The following is a 14,619-nucleotide window of genomic DNA, read 5'->3' on the forward strand; positions in this document are numbered from 1 at the left end:
TGGAGCAGACACATTAATTTGGAAATGTGTTAGACATTTCAGATTTAAATGTTTCACCACAAAAGCTGAAATGTGATAGCTACGAGCAGTTGAATAAGCTATTTGATTTAGTTGAGTTCTAAGTCATTCTAGAAAGGGTTTCATACTAGAATAATCAACTAGTATCTCATTACGAAAGCAATAGAGATGCAAATATTCTAGAAGAACTAGAAATAATGAGAGGATAAAGCACATGAAATGAAGTATCATTTAATTTAAGACAATTTTACATAATTGATGTAATGATCTTGAAGATAACTTCAAAATAGTTTCTTACAAAACTGTTACAGACACTTTGTTAGATAAATTTGGTCAGTAGAATATGATTGACATATTAAAAGAATTGCCTCAATTTGCTTTTAGGGCAAGTGGGAGATTTTTGGGAATAGTGCCCTTAAAACTATTGTAGTTGACAAATGTTTTAAATGAAATAAATAATTGAATTGAATTATTATATATATATGTAGACTATGTCCGATATTATATGATAATATTAAATGAATATCAGAAAATTCCAAAGTTTATATCTATGTGGTCTTAATCTCATATTGGTATGGTAGGATCGAGAATAAGATAATCAACTTAAATAGTTCGCAGTAAAATAAAGTTATGGAATCTTTAGATTAATTACTGCTACTATGGTCCACTAGTATTATGAATACATGTGACCTAGATTCGGGTTACTAGTGTAGTAGGGCACTTTAGTGGAGGTACTTTGCATGCTGAGAGTATGTAGAACTGGACTAGATGTGCTTTGTTAATACTAGTTTAAACATTGTTTCATAATATTAATCAAACTCATCAAACGATGATCATATAGATGATGATCTTAATCCTGAGGTTACTATGAACTCCTATATATGTCATCTGATCCTTTGATTCATGTGTTAAAGTTTGTCAGAATGATCAGGCTAAGAACAATTGTTTTGGGGACTCAATGATGTATATGGCTGGGGATGTAGTTTAATAGATATGGAATCTATACCTTCTTATAGATTGAATAATGGTTCCTTATTAGGTTGGCTTTTGGACCTGAAAAGGTTATGAGCGCTCACGTCGCAAACTTATTGTGACACAACCTTCACTAGTAAATTCAATGGTACTCTAGGAACAAGATATAGCTAGGGTAAAACAGTAATTTTATTCCCTTTTAATTATGAACCATTAATAGAGGATTAATACTGTATGTAATGATTATATAAATGGACACTTTATTCTTTAATAAAGTACTTAGTAAATGGTTCCCTATTGGGTTGGCTTTTGGAACTGAAAAGGTTATGAGCGCTCATGTCGCAAACTTATTGTGACACAACCTTCACTAGTAAATTCAATGGTACTCTAGGAACAAGATATAGCTAGGGTAAAACAGTAATTTTATTCCCTTTTAATTATGAACTATTAATAGAGGATTAACACTGTATGTAATGATTATATCAATGGACACTTTATTCTTTAATAAAGTACTCAGTAAATGGTTCCTTATTGGGTCGGCTTTTGGAACTGAAAAGGTTATGAGCGCTCACGTCGCAAACTTATTGTGACACAACCTTCACTAGTAAATTCAATGGTACTCTAGGAACAAGATATAGCTAGGGTAAAACAGTAATTTTATTCCTTTTTAATTATGAACCATTAATAGAGGATTAACACTGTATGTAATGATTATATCAATGGACACTTTATTCTTTAATAAAGTACTCAGTAAATATATGTCTATAATTATCAAGAGTTCAATCTCATATTGTTAGTGGAGTAATCATGAGATTAATAAATATGATATTTTAATCAAAGAGCTTTGATTAATAATGTAATATTTATTGGAGCTTTATATTATAGGTCCATAGGTCCCCAGGGTGACTCTATCAACACCATATAAAGGTAAGAGTTGATACAACGACATAACTATAATTCGAGAATAATTTTATTCTTCGGGCCAAGTATGCAATTATATAATAATTGAGGTTGAATAATTAATTATTAATTTTTGAAAATATATTTATTAATTTAAATATATAAAATTTCAAATTTCATATATATAAATAAATAAATTATTTTATTTGAGTGAGAGAACAAAATTGGTAAGTCAAAAATAGTTTTTGATTTATTTAATTTTAAAAGATGATGATATTGATGATCATCAATTTGAATTTTGAATTTAAAATTTAAAATTTGAAATATGGTTGTCATCTTTTCCTTAAAAAGATTAACACTTTATTTTGTAGGAGATTGATTTTAATTAAGTAATTAAATAAAAGAAAAATACAAAATCACTGAAAAGGGAATAGCGGTACACGCCTGACACAGTCCAAGGACTGTGCCATGTGCATACCACATATACATATGTTGTATCTGTGTAGTTTTGATTTTATATATTTGATTATTTGATAATTTGAAAATGGTTTTTCAAATTTGGTAAGTTAGATATTTACCTAAATCAAATCCTATCATCATTTTGATTTTTTATTATATTACTATTATTATTAGGAATAATAAGGTAATATAATATATATATATATATATATATATGACATAGAAGAAGAAGAAGAGAATAAAATACACAGGCATAGAAAGAAAACACACAACAATACAGAAATAATTCATAATAGTTCTCATAGTTTTTGTCAGACAAAACTCTTTTTCTTCTTCTTCTTCTTCTTTACTCTAGCCATTCTCAGACCATAATCCAAGTTCTCATGTGTTGAGAAATACTTGTGATTCCTAAAATACAAACTCATGTTCTCTATGTACCCACACACATCTTGAGGTGTAGAAAACACTCCGGAAGATCGTGGTTTGAGTGCTCAAAGCTTTGGATAGGAAGATCGATAATAATAATACAAAAAGACTTAAGGACACTTGATTTTTTATGTTTATATGTTATATATAAATATATTGTACATTTATATATATATATATTTGTCACATGATTAATAGTATTGTATGATTATGTTTCTGGATTATTTTCTTGGTCATATAAATTGTTTATATGATTAATGAACTTTTTTACCATTGTTGTTCCTTATAAAAACAAAATTGGGTCCACCATGCAAAGTTTTCGCTGCGTGCTCTGAATATTTTCCAACAATTGGTACCAGATTAGGTCATTAATCTATACATATTATTAATTGTTGTGTGGAGTTATATGCATTTTTATATTATATGTGATATATGTTTGAATGGATGGATGTTTTATTTTCATGATGATAGATTCTTAAGGGTTGTTTATTATGGTGCTTTTCGGTTTAGAAATTGTTCTTAAAATTTCTAGATGAAATATGTAAGCCATTTTAGGGCATATGAATTTTGTAATTTTTTGTTTAAAAATTCTGGGTATAAAAATTCTGTTGGAGCCTAGCCCCGAGCCCGAGCTCGATCCCGAGCTACTGCCAGCATACCACCCCAGTCGCGACCCCGTCGCACCCTTGCGCTCTTCAGCTCGAGCCCAGCCGCGCCCCAGCACTTGCCTCCCTGCTACCCAGCCACACCTCCTATGTACCTCAGCCACAGGATGCCCCTCTCCCACCAACCACAAGCTGCCACGGCCCCTTGGTACAATACCTAGTGTGTTGTTACCATAATTATATTTTTTAATTATTCATTTAATTAAAAATCAGATATTGAATTAAAATATTTTTAATTTGGAAATTTCTTCCATTGAAATAATGGTGATTATTTACCTTAATTAAAAATATTTTAATTGTTATCGTCCATAATTAAAATTATCTTGAATTTTAATTTATTAAAATTAAATTGTTTAATTTTATTTTTTGAATTAAATTACCCAAATTCAAATTGGGCCTTAGAAACTTTTGGGTGTTAAAACCCAAAGTTTAATTATTTTAAAAGTTTGTTTAAACTAATTAGAAAGTTGTATAATTCAAAATGCATGTGGAAAAAGGGTGGCATTGGCTCAACAAGACTACATCTCAAGGTTCAAGATCAAAGTGTTCTTTGTCAAGCCTTAATTAGTCTAGGTTACATTTTTCATGTATATTTTTGCAAGTGTTGTAATTTTTTTTCTAGAAATACCCAAAAGTTACTATACCCGCTTTTATTTTATTTATTTATTATAAATGTTTGAATGTGATTAAAATGTTTAATATTTTGTCATGCATTATAACATGCCATTCATATACCCACACAGTATGCAAATAGCATGCATTACATTCGTGTAGAAACATGCTATTAGGAACTGTTGTCTGTATTTTCACCCAAGGACACATGATCGTCCGATTAGGACATGTGCTTCTTTCGATGAGGCCGCCCCCTAAGGATAAGTCCTTGAGAGGTCGACTCTACAGTAAAAGATACCCTCAGATAGAGGGAGGACTTCGACATCTCCCTAGTGCCATGTACCAAGAGCTACGAACGTCTTCCTAAGGCTATGTCCTGAGGGTGTTTGGCAGCCCACGGGTTGTTTCTTGTCATCAGTTATATTCCAAGCCGAGGACCTTGTCCTCGGGATCAAGAGGATAAGCCAGGTGTCAGCTAATGCGAGTTAGCAGCATCGGAGGAAGACCTGACAAACCTTTATGGGTGATCCATCAACAGTGTTGTCGAGTGTACGACTCGACAATTCATACACCCACTACGCCGTCTGACATGGAGGTACTTGCAGCACGCCTTGACAGTACCTATGGCATGTTACCTATAAAGTAGGTACCTCTCTACAGTGGGCCCCACAAATCTCTCTTGGGTCGTGCTCTCTATTCAATGTAGCATAATGCATTGAAGTGGTATTAATCCCCCAATAATGGGAAAAATGTGTATTAATTTCTTATGATTAGTATTAATGACCCCAACCTCTATAAATAGGGCTGGGAGAGAAAACACCTTTTACTCAGAGCAATCTAAACACTGCCTGAGAATACCCCATTGAAGCCTGCCCTCACAAGCTTCCAATCCTCTTAACACCAGAGACTCGTGGACTAGGGTTCTTTTATAACCTGAACTACGTAAAAATCCTTGTGTTCTATTTGCTTATTTCTTTAATTTATCTTCTTAGGGTTGATTGGAGAAAAGGAAGTCAACATTTTGGTGCTTTCATTGAGAGCTTGAAGAAATCATTTGAAACACTCACAGCCATGGTAACTACACAAAGAAATGTTACAGATGACGTGCTCCCTCCTACCGGAGTTGAAGGACTCAGTCGGCAACCACCTCAGGACGTGCCTGAGATGAGGGAGGACTATGATGAATACAATGAGTATGACAACGAAGATAATGGTGTCAACCAGGGGTATTATGAGGAAGAATACCCTCAAATCATGGGCGCAGAAGAGACACCAGAGGTGGTGGTGCTCCGTGAGCAGGTGGCCACCCAGCAACAAAACGTCGAGTCTAATGGAGAGACCAAAGTGGCTTGTCCCGAGGATATCAGTGCGTTTCAAGGACATGTCGACCTGCGAGAAAACCTCAATGCCTGGAGATGCAATATGGCTGGAGGATGTGAGCCTATTGGGAGAGGCCTGTCAGATCTCTGAGATAATCTCAACGCTCCAAGAAGAGATAACTTGGCTCAGAGCATCAACTGTGATCATGACCCGCTCTGTACGGAGTTAGAAAGTTTGAAGCAGATAATGCTCATGATGGACAGGTGGCAAGGCCATGAGTCAGACTCAGAGAATGAAGAGGCGGAGCCATGTGCCCCTCACCTTGTTGAGGCCCCGCTGTAACTAGGCTTCAAAATGCCATCCATACCGCCGTGTGATGGTGGCTGGGATCCCACAAATCACCTGTCTAAGTTCAACAGGTTAATGTCAGTGCATCGTGTCTCTAACGAAGCTAAGTGTCATGTGTTCCCGATCACCCTGACAGGGCCAATAGATGAATGGTTTAAAAAGCTCCAACCAGGGTCCATTCAATCATGGCACAAGTTATCATCCGCCTTCTGAAGACAATTCATAGGAGTTCAGAAGGTAAGCTTTGAGGTCAACGCCTTGGCCAACATAAAGTAAGGGCCCTTCGAGACCCTCAAGGCCTACATCAAGCACTTCAAGGAGGAAGCAGCGAGAACCAAAAGGGTCGATGATGCCAGCAGTTGATGGCGTTACAAACTGGCTTCCGCGTAGGGTCCCCACTTTGGGATAATCTCCAACGTAGGGGATGTCGGCATCTCGATGACTTTATTCATTGAGCACAAGAATACATCATCTAGGAGGATGCCTAGATCGAGGCATTCAGAGTGCCTGCCATTTTCCCTATATCGACCACGCCTGGCCTCGTGGCCTCAGGGATCCAATATTCCCCCTATGTTCCTGTCAAATAGGGCTCGGGGGGAGTCCTACCTAGCCAAAGCGCCCCACCTTACGGTTACACCGTCATGTTCGCTCTTGGATTTGGTATGGCTCCACCAGGGTTTGAGGCAGCGCCCACTGGATATAACACTTTTCAGGCTGCATTCAGTGCAGGAGTTGTTGCCCTCTCCCAGCCTGCTGAATCCAGTAGAGCTCCCAACAGCACTAGGCGTGGAGGGAAGGGTAAGGGCCACAAGCCTAGGGGAAGCGGAACCACACAGCTCAAGCAGGGAGTCACATTAGGTGAGAAGTATGTCTCGCAGTATTCCGAGTACACTAACTTGGTAGACTCCATAGAGAATTTCTTCGTGGCCACGACACAACATGTTCATTATAGGAAGCTGCAACCCATCTAAAGAGACAAGGATAGGCGGGACCCTGGCAAATTTTGTCATTTCTACAATGAGAAAGGGCACCACACCAATGAGTGTCGTCAACTCAAGGACGAAATTAAGAATCTCATCAAGCTGGGACACCTCCACCAATATGCCAAGTGTGGAGTGCGTCCAACACAACCTCTGGTAGAAATGGTGGTACCACCTATTGCACCACAAGTCTCAGCAGCAGCTCCAGTAGCCCCCCAACATCCAGTGGCCCAAGGACCTCCTCCGGTAAATGGGCGGGTAAGAACCATCTCAAGAGGGCCTCACTTGGGGGAACTTCACGAAGCTCATAGAAAAAATATGCGCGGGCTTTGAATCACGATGATGAGATCATGGCTTTGGCCCGGTTTCCTGCCCAAATGCCACGAATGACTGACCAAGTCATAACATTCTCCGAAGACAATGCTTGGAGAGTACATTTCCCACACTGAGACTCGTAGGTGATTGAGAGCCAAATCTCCAACAAAATGGTGGCGCGAATTCTAGTAGACAACGGAAGTTTGGTGAACATCCTATTTAAGTCAGCCCTCAAGAAGATAGGGCTAACCACGACAGACTTGTCCCCATGCACCTCGACACTCTATGGATTCTTGGGGAGGCCCTCATCCCAATGAGACAGATAAAGCTCCCTGTGACGCTTGGAGAGGTGCCTCGCTAGACCTTCAAATACTGCACTTTTGTGGTGGTGGATTGTTCCTCAGTGTACAACACCATCTTGGGATGACCTGCGCTGGTGGAGTTTGGAGCCATTACCTCCATCCGTCATCTGTGCATGATGTTCCCCACAGATCTAGGTATCGACATAGTCTGTGGTGACTAGAAAAAGGCAAGACAGTGTTACAATGTCTCCCTTAAGGCTCCCATGATGATGGTAAGGGAGGAAGGTCCCGAGAAGTCTGAGGTCTCAGAGGTACAAGTTTTCCAGGAGTCGAGGCTCAAAAAGTTAGATCCAAGGGTTTAAGAGGAGAGGTCCATTGAACCAATAGAGGAGGTGGAAGAGGTAGTTCTTGATATCACTACCCGCAATAGAAAAGTAAAAGTTGGGGGAAGCTTAAAAACGAAAGTCCAAGAGGCATTGGTAACAAATATCGTATTCCATGCCTTGAATATTGATCCTAGCTTTACTTCCGTCCAGCAGAAGCAACCGACGTTTGATCAAACTCGAAAAGAGGCTCTCACGGCCGAAGTGGACAAGCTTCTCTCCAATGGGTTTATCCAAGAAGCCTAATACCCCAGGTGGCTATCCAACCCTGTCCTCGTGCCAATGCCAAATGGCACTTGGAGGACATGCATCGATTTCTCGAACCTTAACAAGGCCTGTCCGAAGGACTGCTTTCTGCTCCCCAAGATAGACTAGATGGTTGATGCCACCTCTGGTTATGAGTTGCTGTCGTTCATGGACACATACTCGGGATATAACAAGATATCCATGCACGTTGCCGATCAAGAGCACACTAGCTTTTGAATTGACAAGAGTGACTATTGTTACATTGTGATGCCTTTCGGGCAGAAAAATGCTGGCGCCACCTACTAGAGGCTGGTTAACAAGATGTTCAAAAACCAATTGGGGTAGAACATGGAGGTCTATGTGGAAGATATGTTGGTCAAGTACAGGACTGCCCCTGAACATGTAGGCAACCTAACTGAGGTCTTCACGGTGCTCCGCCAGTTTGGGATGAAGCTAAACCCCCAACAGTGGACATTTGGGGTTGCCTCCGGCAAGTTCCTTGGCTCCATCGTAAGTGCTCGGGGGATTAAGGCAAACCCCGAGAAGATCAAAGCCCTAATCGTGACGCCATCTCCCCAGAAACATAAAGATATTCAAAGCTTGATAGGGAGGATCACAGCTTTGAGTCATTTTGTCTCCAAGGAAACGGACAAGTGCATCCCTTTCTTCAATGTTCTCCGAGGAAGCCGGAGGTTTTAATGGATAGAAGAGTGTGAACAGGCATTCCAACAGCTCAAGGCACACATGAAAAACCCTCTGAATCTATCCAAGCCCTACTCTACATGGCTATTTTGGAAGAAGTCATCAGTGTTACGTTGGTGAGGGAAGAAAGTCATGTTCAGTACCCCATCTATTATGTCAGCAAAAGACTCCTCGGGGCAGAGTCTAGGTACCCATTGATGGAGAAGTTAACTTTTTTGCTTAATGGTTGCCTCTCGAAAGCTAAGACCCTACTTCTAGGCACATCTGATTAAGGTCCTCACAAACCATCCCCTCAGAAAAGTCCTTCAGAAGCCTGAGTCATCAGAAAGGCTCTTGAAGTGGTCGATGGACCTGAGTTAGTTTGACATCACCTATCATCCGAGGACAGTCATAAAAGGTTAGGTACTTGCCGATTTCATTACCGAGTGCACCAAAAATTGGGAGAGGACTGAGTGTACCCCAGTGGTCAGACCAGCTTGGAAGTTGTTCATGGATGGGTCTTCAAACAAAAATGGCATCGGGGTGAGACTTATTTTTGTTTACTCTGATGGGCATAGGGTGCATAGTGCCCTCTGCTTTGGGTTTAGTGCCTCTAACAACGAAACATAATATGAAGCCTTAATCACTGGGCTCCGAGTGGCACTGAAGCTCAAGGCTGAAGGACTTGAGATCTTTAGCGACTCCCAACTCATGGTGAACCAAGTTCTTGGGGAGTACTAGGCTCGAGGAACAAAGATGGCAGCGTAATTGTCAAAGGTCCAAGAAATGCTGCATAACTTTCGAGGATTCACTATTAGGCAGGTACAGCAAGAGCACAATTCCAATGCTGACGCCCTGGCCAAGCTGGCCACGACCAAAGATGCTGAGTTAATCAATATGGTCCCCATTGATTACTTGGAGTCTCCAATCATCTCGGCTCCAGACGAGGTGGGATCTATACAACCCCAAGATGGGTGGATGGAACCAATAGTTAAAATACCTCATCTCCGGGGAGTTGCCCCAAGATAAGAAGGCAGCTCAGAAGTTGTTGTATCAAGTACCGAGGTACATAATCATGGATAATAGGATTTATAGGAGAGGTTATTCTTCGCCCTTGCTTCGGTGCGTGTCCAAGCAACTAGTCGGTTTAATACTATGAGAGGTACACGACAGTTTCTGCGGAGATCACGCTGGGAGGCAGAGCCTCTCCAAGAAGATCTTAAGGAAATGGTATTTTTGGTCCACCGTGAGTGGAGATGTGATGGATTAAGTCAAAAAATACAACAAGTGTCAGCACTCCATCAATATCCCTCGAGTGCCTCCAAATGAGCTTACGCAGATGACCAACCCATGGTCTTTTGCTATATGGGGCAACGACCTTATTAGGTCCCTGCCTACAGGGAAGAGAGGGTTGAAATATGCCATAGTGGTCATCGACTACTTCACGAAGTGGGTTGAGGCCGAGCCACTCGCTACAATCACCTCCAAAAAAGTTTGGGATTTCGTCGTAAAAAACATCGTTTGCCGGTATGGGCTTCCGAGGAAGATAGTCTCCGAAAATGGATTGCAGTTCGGCAGTGAAGTGTTCATGGACTTCTGTCAACAACATGGTGTCATCAAGAGCTTCTCTTCTGTGGCCTATCCGTAGGCCAATGGCCAAGAGGAAGCAGTTAACAAGACACTCAAGTCAACTTTGAAGAAAAGGCTGGAGCAGGCAAAATGAGCTTGGCCCGAGGAGCTGCCTAGGGCATTGTGGAGCTACTGCACCACTACTCGGACCTCCACTGACCACTCTCCCTTCTCGATGGCCTATGGGTATGAGGCTATGCTCCTAGTAGAAGCAGAAATCTCCACTACACTGACGGCATATGTATGATCCAACCACGAATTATTCTTCACTTTGGGAGTCCCTGGACCTCATGGAAGAGCTACGCGAAGCTACTTAGCTTCGAGTAGCGTCCTACCAATAGAAGGTGGCCAGATATTTTAACTCCAATATGAAAGATAGAAAATTTGGGGTTGGAGATCTAGTGTTGCAAAGAGTCTTCTTAGCCACCCGAGACCCCGGTGCGGGAGTGCTTGGACCCAATTGGGAGGGCCCATACCAAGTCGAGAGTGTTGTATGTTTGGGAACATAAAAATTAGCTTGACTTAGTGGGGAGCTGATTCCTCACGCCTGGAATGTCGAACATCATCACCGGTATTACCAGTAATATGAGCAACAAACATTGTCTATTTCTCTAATACCCCTTGTAACCTTCGGGCACATGTAATGGAAACCGTGTATATAAAACATGGTAAGAAATTTATTTTTTGCTTATATTCTTTAGTTTCCTTTATATTCTATTAATGATGTGTAATAGCACTCGCTCGCCTGGACAAGTGATCGCAGACTAGTCTCCGATCACTTGGGGGCATGGAGTTAGGGCAGCACTATGCCTCAGAGGGAACGACCTAGGAAACTAAACTTGTCAATTGTCAAGAGTAAGCCTAGCATTGTCATCCCGAGAATAGAAAATCCTAGGAAACTAGTTAGGTCTCGCCTAGAAGGCAACTTGTTCCAGGAAGAACTAATCTTAGCATCTAGGAGCTAGATAACCCAAGTAGCGTTAGAATAGACTATTGTCAACTCTCGTAGACATTGAGCCCGAGGAGCTCTGACCAAGTCTCTTGGTCTTGAGATGCGAACGGAAGGCCGAGTACCCCATACTTGGCCTCAGGACATCCGTGGCATGGGGAGCTTGGCTAGTTGACGAGCAAAGCGCCCCTAATGTCACTATATGCCATAGCTAGAAAACTCAGTATAACCAGACTTAAGAATTTAGGTTACCTCCCGAGGACAGTGCGTGCCTGGAGAGTAATAACCAAATCCTAAGTTGCGAGATACGGGTGGATGTCTGAGCCATTTATGCTTGGGCATCTCGTTAACAAAACCTCCTAAGGAGATGTGAGATGATTTGAAAGTGATGAGATATGCACTCAGAGAGCGATGTTGAAACCCTCGGCTAACCTCTCGAGCAGTGCATACTCGGGGGTCAGGCAGTTTCACGTGCAACGACCCCCGAAAGCCCGAATATTTGGATTGCAGGGGCATAGGACGCAGAGTATCGACCAAAGGTAAATTTCGTGTCAAAGTTACTTCTAGGACTATGAGCCTACAAGGGACCAAGTGTATAGAACAGTTTGTGTTTTTGTTCTCGTGACATTCATGTTACGTTGAATTTACAGAACCAACTGGTTAAAACAGTTTGAGTTCTTGTTCTCGTGACATTCGTGTTACGTTGAATTTAAGAACCAAGTGTATAAAACATGTTGATTTCTTGTTCTCATGACATTCGTGTTATGTTGAATTTACAAAACCAACTAGTTAAAACAGTTTGAGTTCTTGTTCTCATGACATTCGTGTTACGTTGAATTTACAGAACCAACTTGTTAAAAATTTTGGAGTTCTCGTGACATTCGTGTTACGTTGAATTTATAGAACCAAGTGTATAAAATGGTGTGATTTTTTGTTCTAGTGACATTCATGTTACATTGAATTTATAGAACCAAAAGTTTTTAAGATGGTTTGAGTTCTTGTTCTTGTGACAGTTGAGTTACGTTAAATTTATAGAACCAATCACTTAAGATGGTTTGAGTACTTATTATCATGGTCATTAAGTTACGAAAAATTCATAGAACCAAATCAAGTGAAAGTAAGGAAAGATGCATTGAAAATAGTTACAAGTGTGATCGGGGGCTTGAGCATTGAGTGTTTGTACCCCTTAAAAATATGGCACACATACTTGTTCTATTTAAAATTAACTGGGGGCCTTCGCCTGATGGCACCTCTGTCACCAGCTCGACCGCTGGGTTGTCCTCGGGAGTCCGGCCCACCATCGAGGCCTCTCTCTCTTAAGTTTCATGGGCAGCATCCGCCTCGAGACGTGCCTCGAGTTTGGTCCTCATGTCAGGATCCTCTGTGAAAGAGAGGTCCATGTCCTTGTTGCTCTGCCATGCAACAAAGAGCATGTCCTCAGTCATCACGTTGAGATCTTTGGCCAGTTCCCCGTTAGTTTTTTCCAACTCACTGACATAGGCTTCAAGTCCACTCGGCTCAACCGAAAATCCTCATAGACTCAGACCAGTTCCTCCTCCACGGTCCGTGTGCGGACTACAACATCTTCCAATAACTTGGCAGATGTTTCCTCCAAGGCAGACAACTTCGACCTCTCTGTGAGTAATTGGTCCTCCACCTCTCAGACACGGGCCCTGGTGTCCTCCACCTTTTTCTGGAGCCATGAATTTTCCTCTAGGGGGACTGCAGTCTCTTGGGTTTAAGCAAGCTCCACCTGGATGCGAGCCAGCTCCTCTCGAGCTTTCTTCAACTCAAGGGACCGCGTCAGCACCAAGTCCCCAAGTCATTGATTTAAGGCCACAACCTGTAAATTTAGAATGACGTATCAGCCAAAAAGATAAGATATACAACAAGACTTAAAGAGAAATCAAGACTTACCATGGTAGTAGCGTGACGACTGGTTTCCACCAGCGACACCTCGTTGTCACCACCACAACGGGCGGATCTGCCTACGGTCATCTCACACAAGGATGTTATTCCCTGCAGGAGTTCCATGCTGAGTAGTATGGCCCTATCTCCTATTCTCCCTGTGAGGAGAGGTTCAAGTTCTTCGTAGCGAGGAGCAGAGACAGGTTCCTTCTGGTTAATAGTCGAACACTCTCATTGTAGTTCTCGGTGACCTCCCTGTGTAGACCCGAGTCATTGTCATCATAATACCACAGAAAGATGATGACAGAGGATTCTTGGCTTGATGGGGATTAGGAGGAATTTCTTTGCCTTTCCCAGAGAATCCCTTATCTCGGGGAGAGGAGGCCTCAAGGTCTATGACCTCGCTGATGACTGTTGCACTCGAGGTAAGGGCCGTTGGAGAAGCGACTGAGGGTGCTGGAATGGAAAAAGGGGGTGTGGGCACTGTTGTTGGGGCTATCGGGAGGTCGATCTCAGAAGGGCCCGACACCCTTTGACGATTCGAGTGCACCATGTCTAAAAGGCCCATGTTGTCTGCACAAAGGAAACACCCTGGTTAGTCCTAATAAATGAAAGGAAAACCATAACAGAATAGTACGTGCATAAAAGAAAGATAAAACTCCTCAGGAGCCCCACCATGATTAGGCTCCTCAAAATGGAGGATGGTATTAGCAAATGGACGTACGAGATGACCCGTCTTCTGTGTTAAATTGGTTTCATCTGACAAAACCAAGAGGCATTCATGGTTTTCGACACATCAAGAGGCACGAAGCCATGAGGGTGCCTTTTTCTCTTTGGGTTGTGGAGGAACACATCGATGAGATCCTGGTAATCTTAGTACTCTTCTGCGAACCAACGACGCTACGAAACTTGGCCACATTCAAGAAGGGAGGGAGAAAACAGGAAATGATCAGGACTATTTACCTCTCCTACATGCCTAGCATAGTGAAGGATGATTGGAGATTAACCTTGATGCATGGAGGACGATTCAATCCCCGCTTCTCGCTCTGCCTCAGACTCTTCATCTTCTTTCACCTCCATGACGACTTTGATAGCAAGAATACTCTCCGTGTGCTCTTCGCAGAGACACTGCTGAAATTGTTGGAGTGCCTTGGCCGCCATGAAATCTGTGTGTAGCTTTGCTTCCATCCGAGATCTCTTTGAGTCCTGAAACTGGGTGAGGACCATCGTATTTACGCTTTGCCCCGCCTATAGCAACCCATACTGTCAAAGACGGGCATTGGTGATGAGGAGGGAGAGCTCTAGTTCCTCGTTGTAGAGAGAGCCTATCGCCCAAAGCCTCTCGTCGAAGGAATCAGCAAAAGGGGTACGACGATACAGACCTAATTAGGACAATATGGACAAAGATAAGTAATGAGCTAAGTACCATTGGGCTAACTTACGTGAGTTTGATACTTACCGACGGTCATGAAGTCCAGGAGTAAGGTGGGATTAGTCCTCGTATGG

This window comes from Humulus lupulus, chromosome 7 (assembly GCF_963169125.1).
Source record: "Humulus lupulus chromosome 7, drHumLupu1.1, whole genome shotgun sequence".
Taxonomy (NCBI): domain Eukaryota; kingdom Viridiplantae; phylum Streptophyta; class Magnoliopsida; order Rosales; family Cannabaceae; genus Humulus; species Humulus lupulus.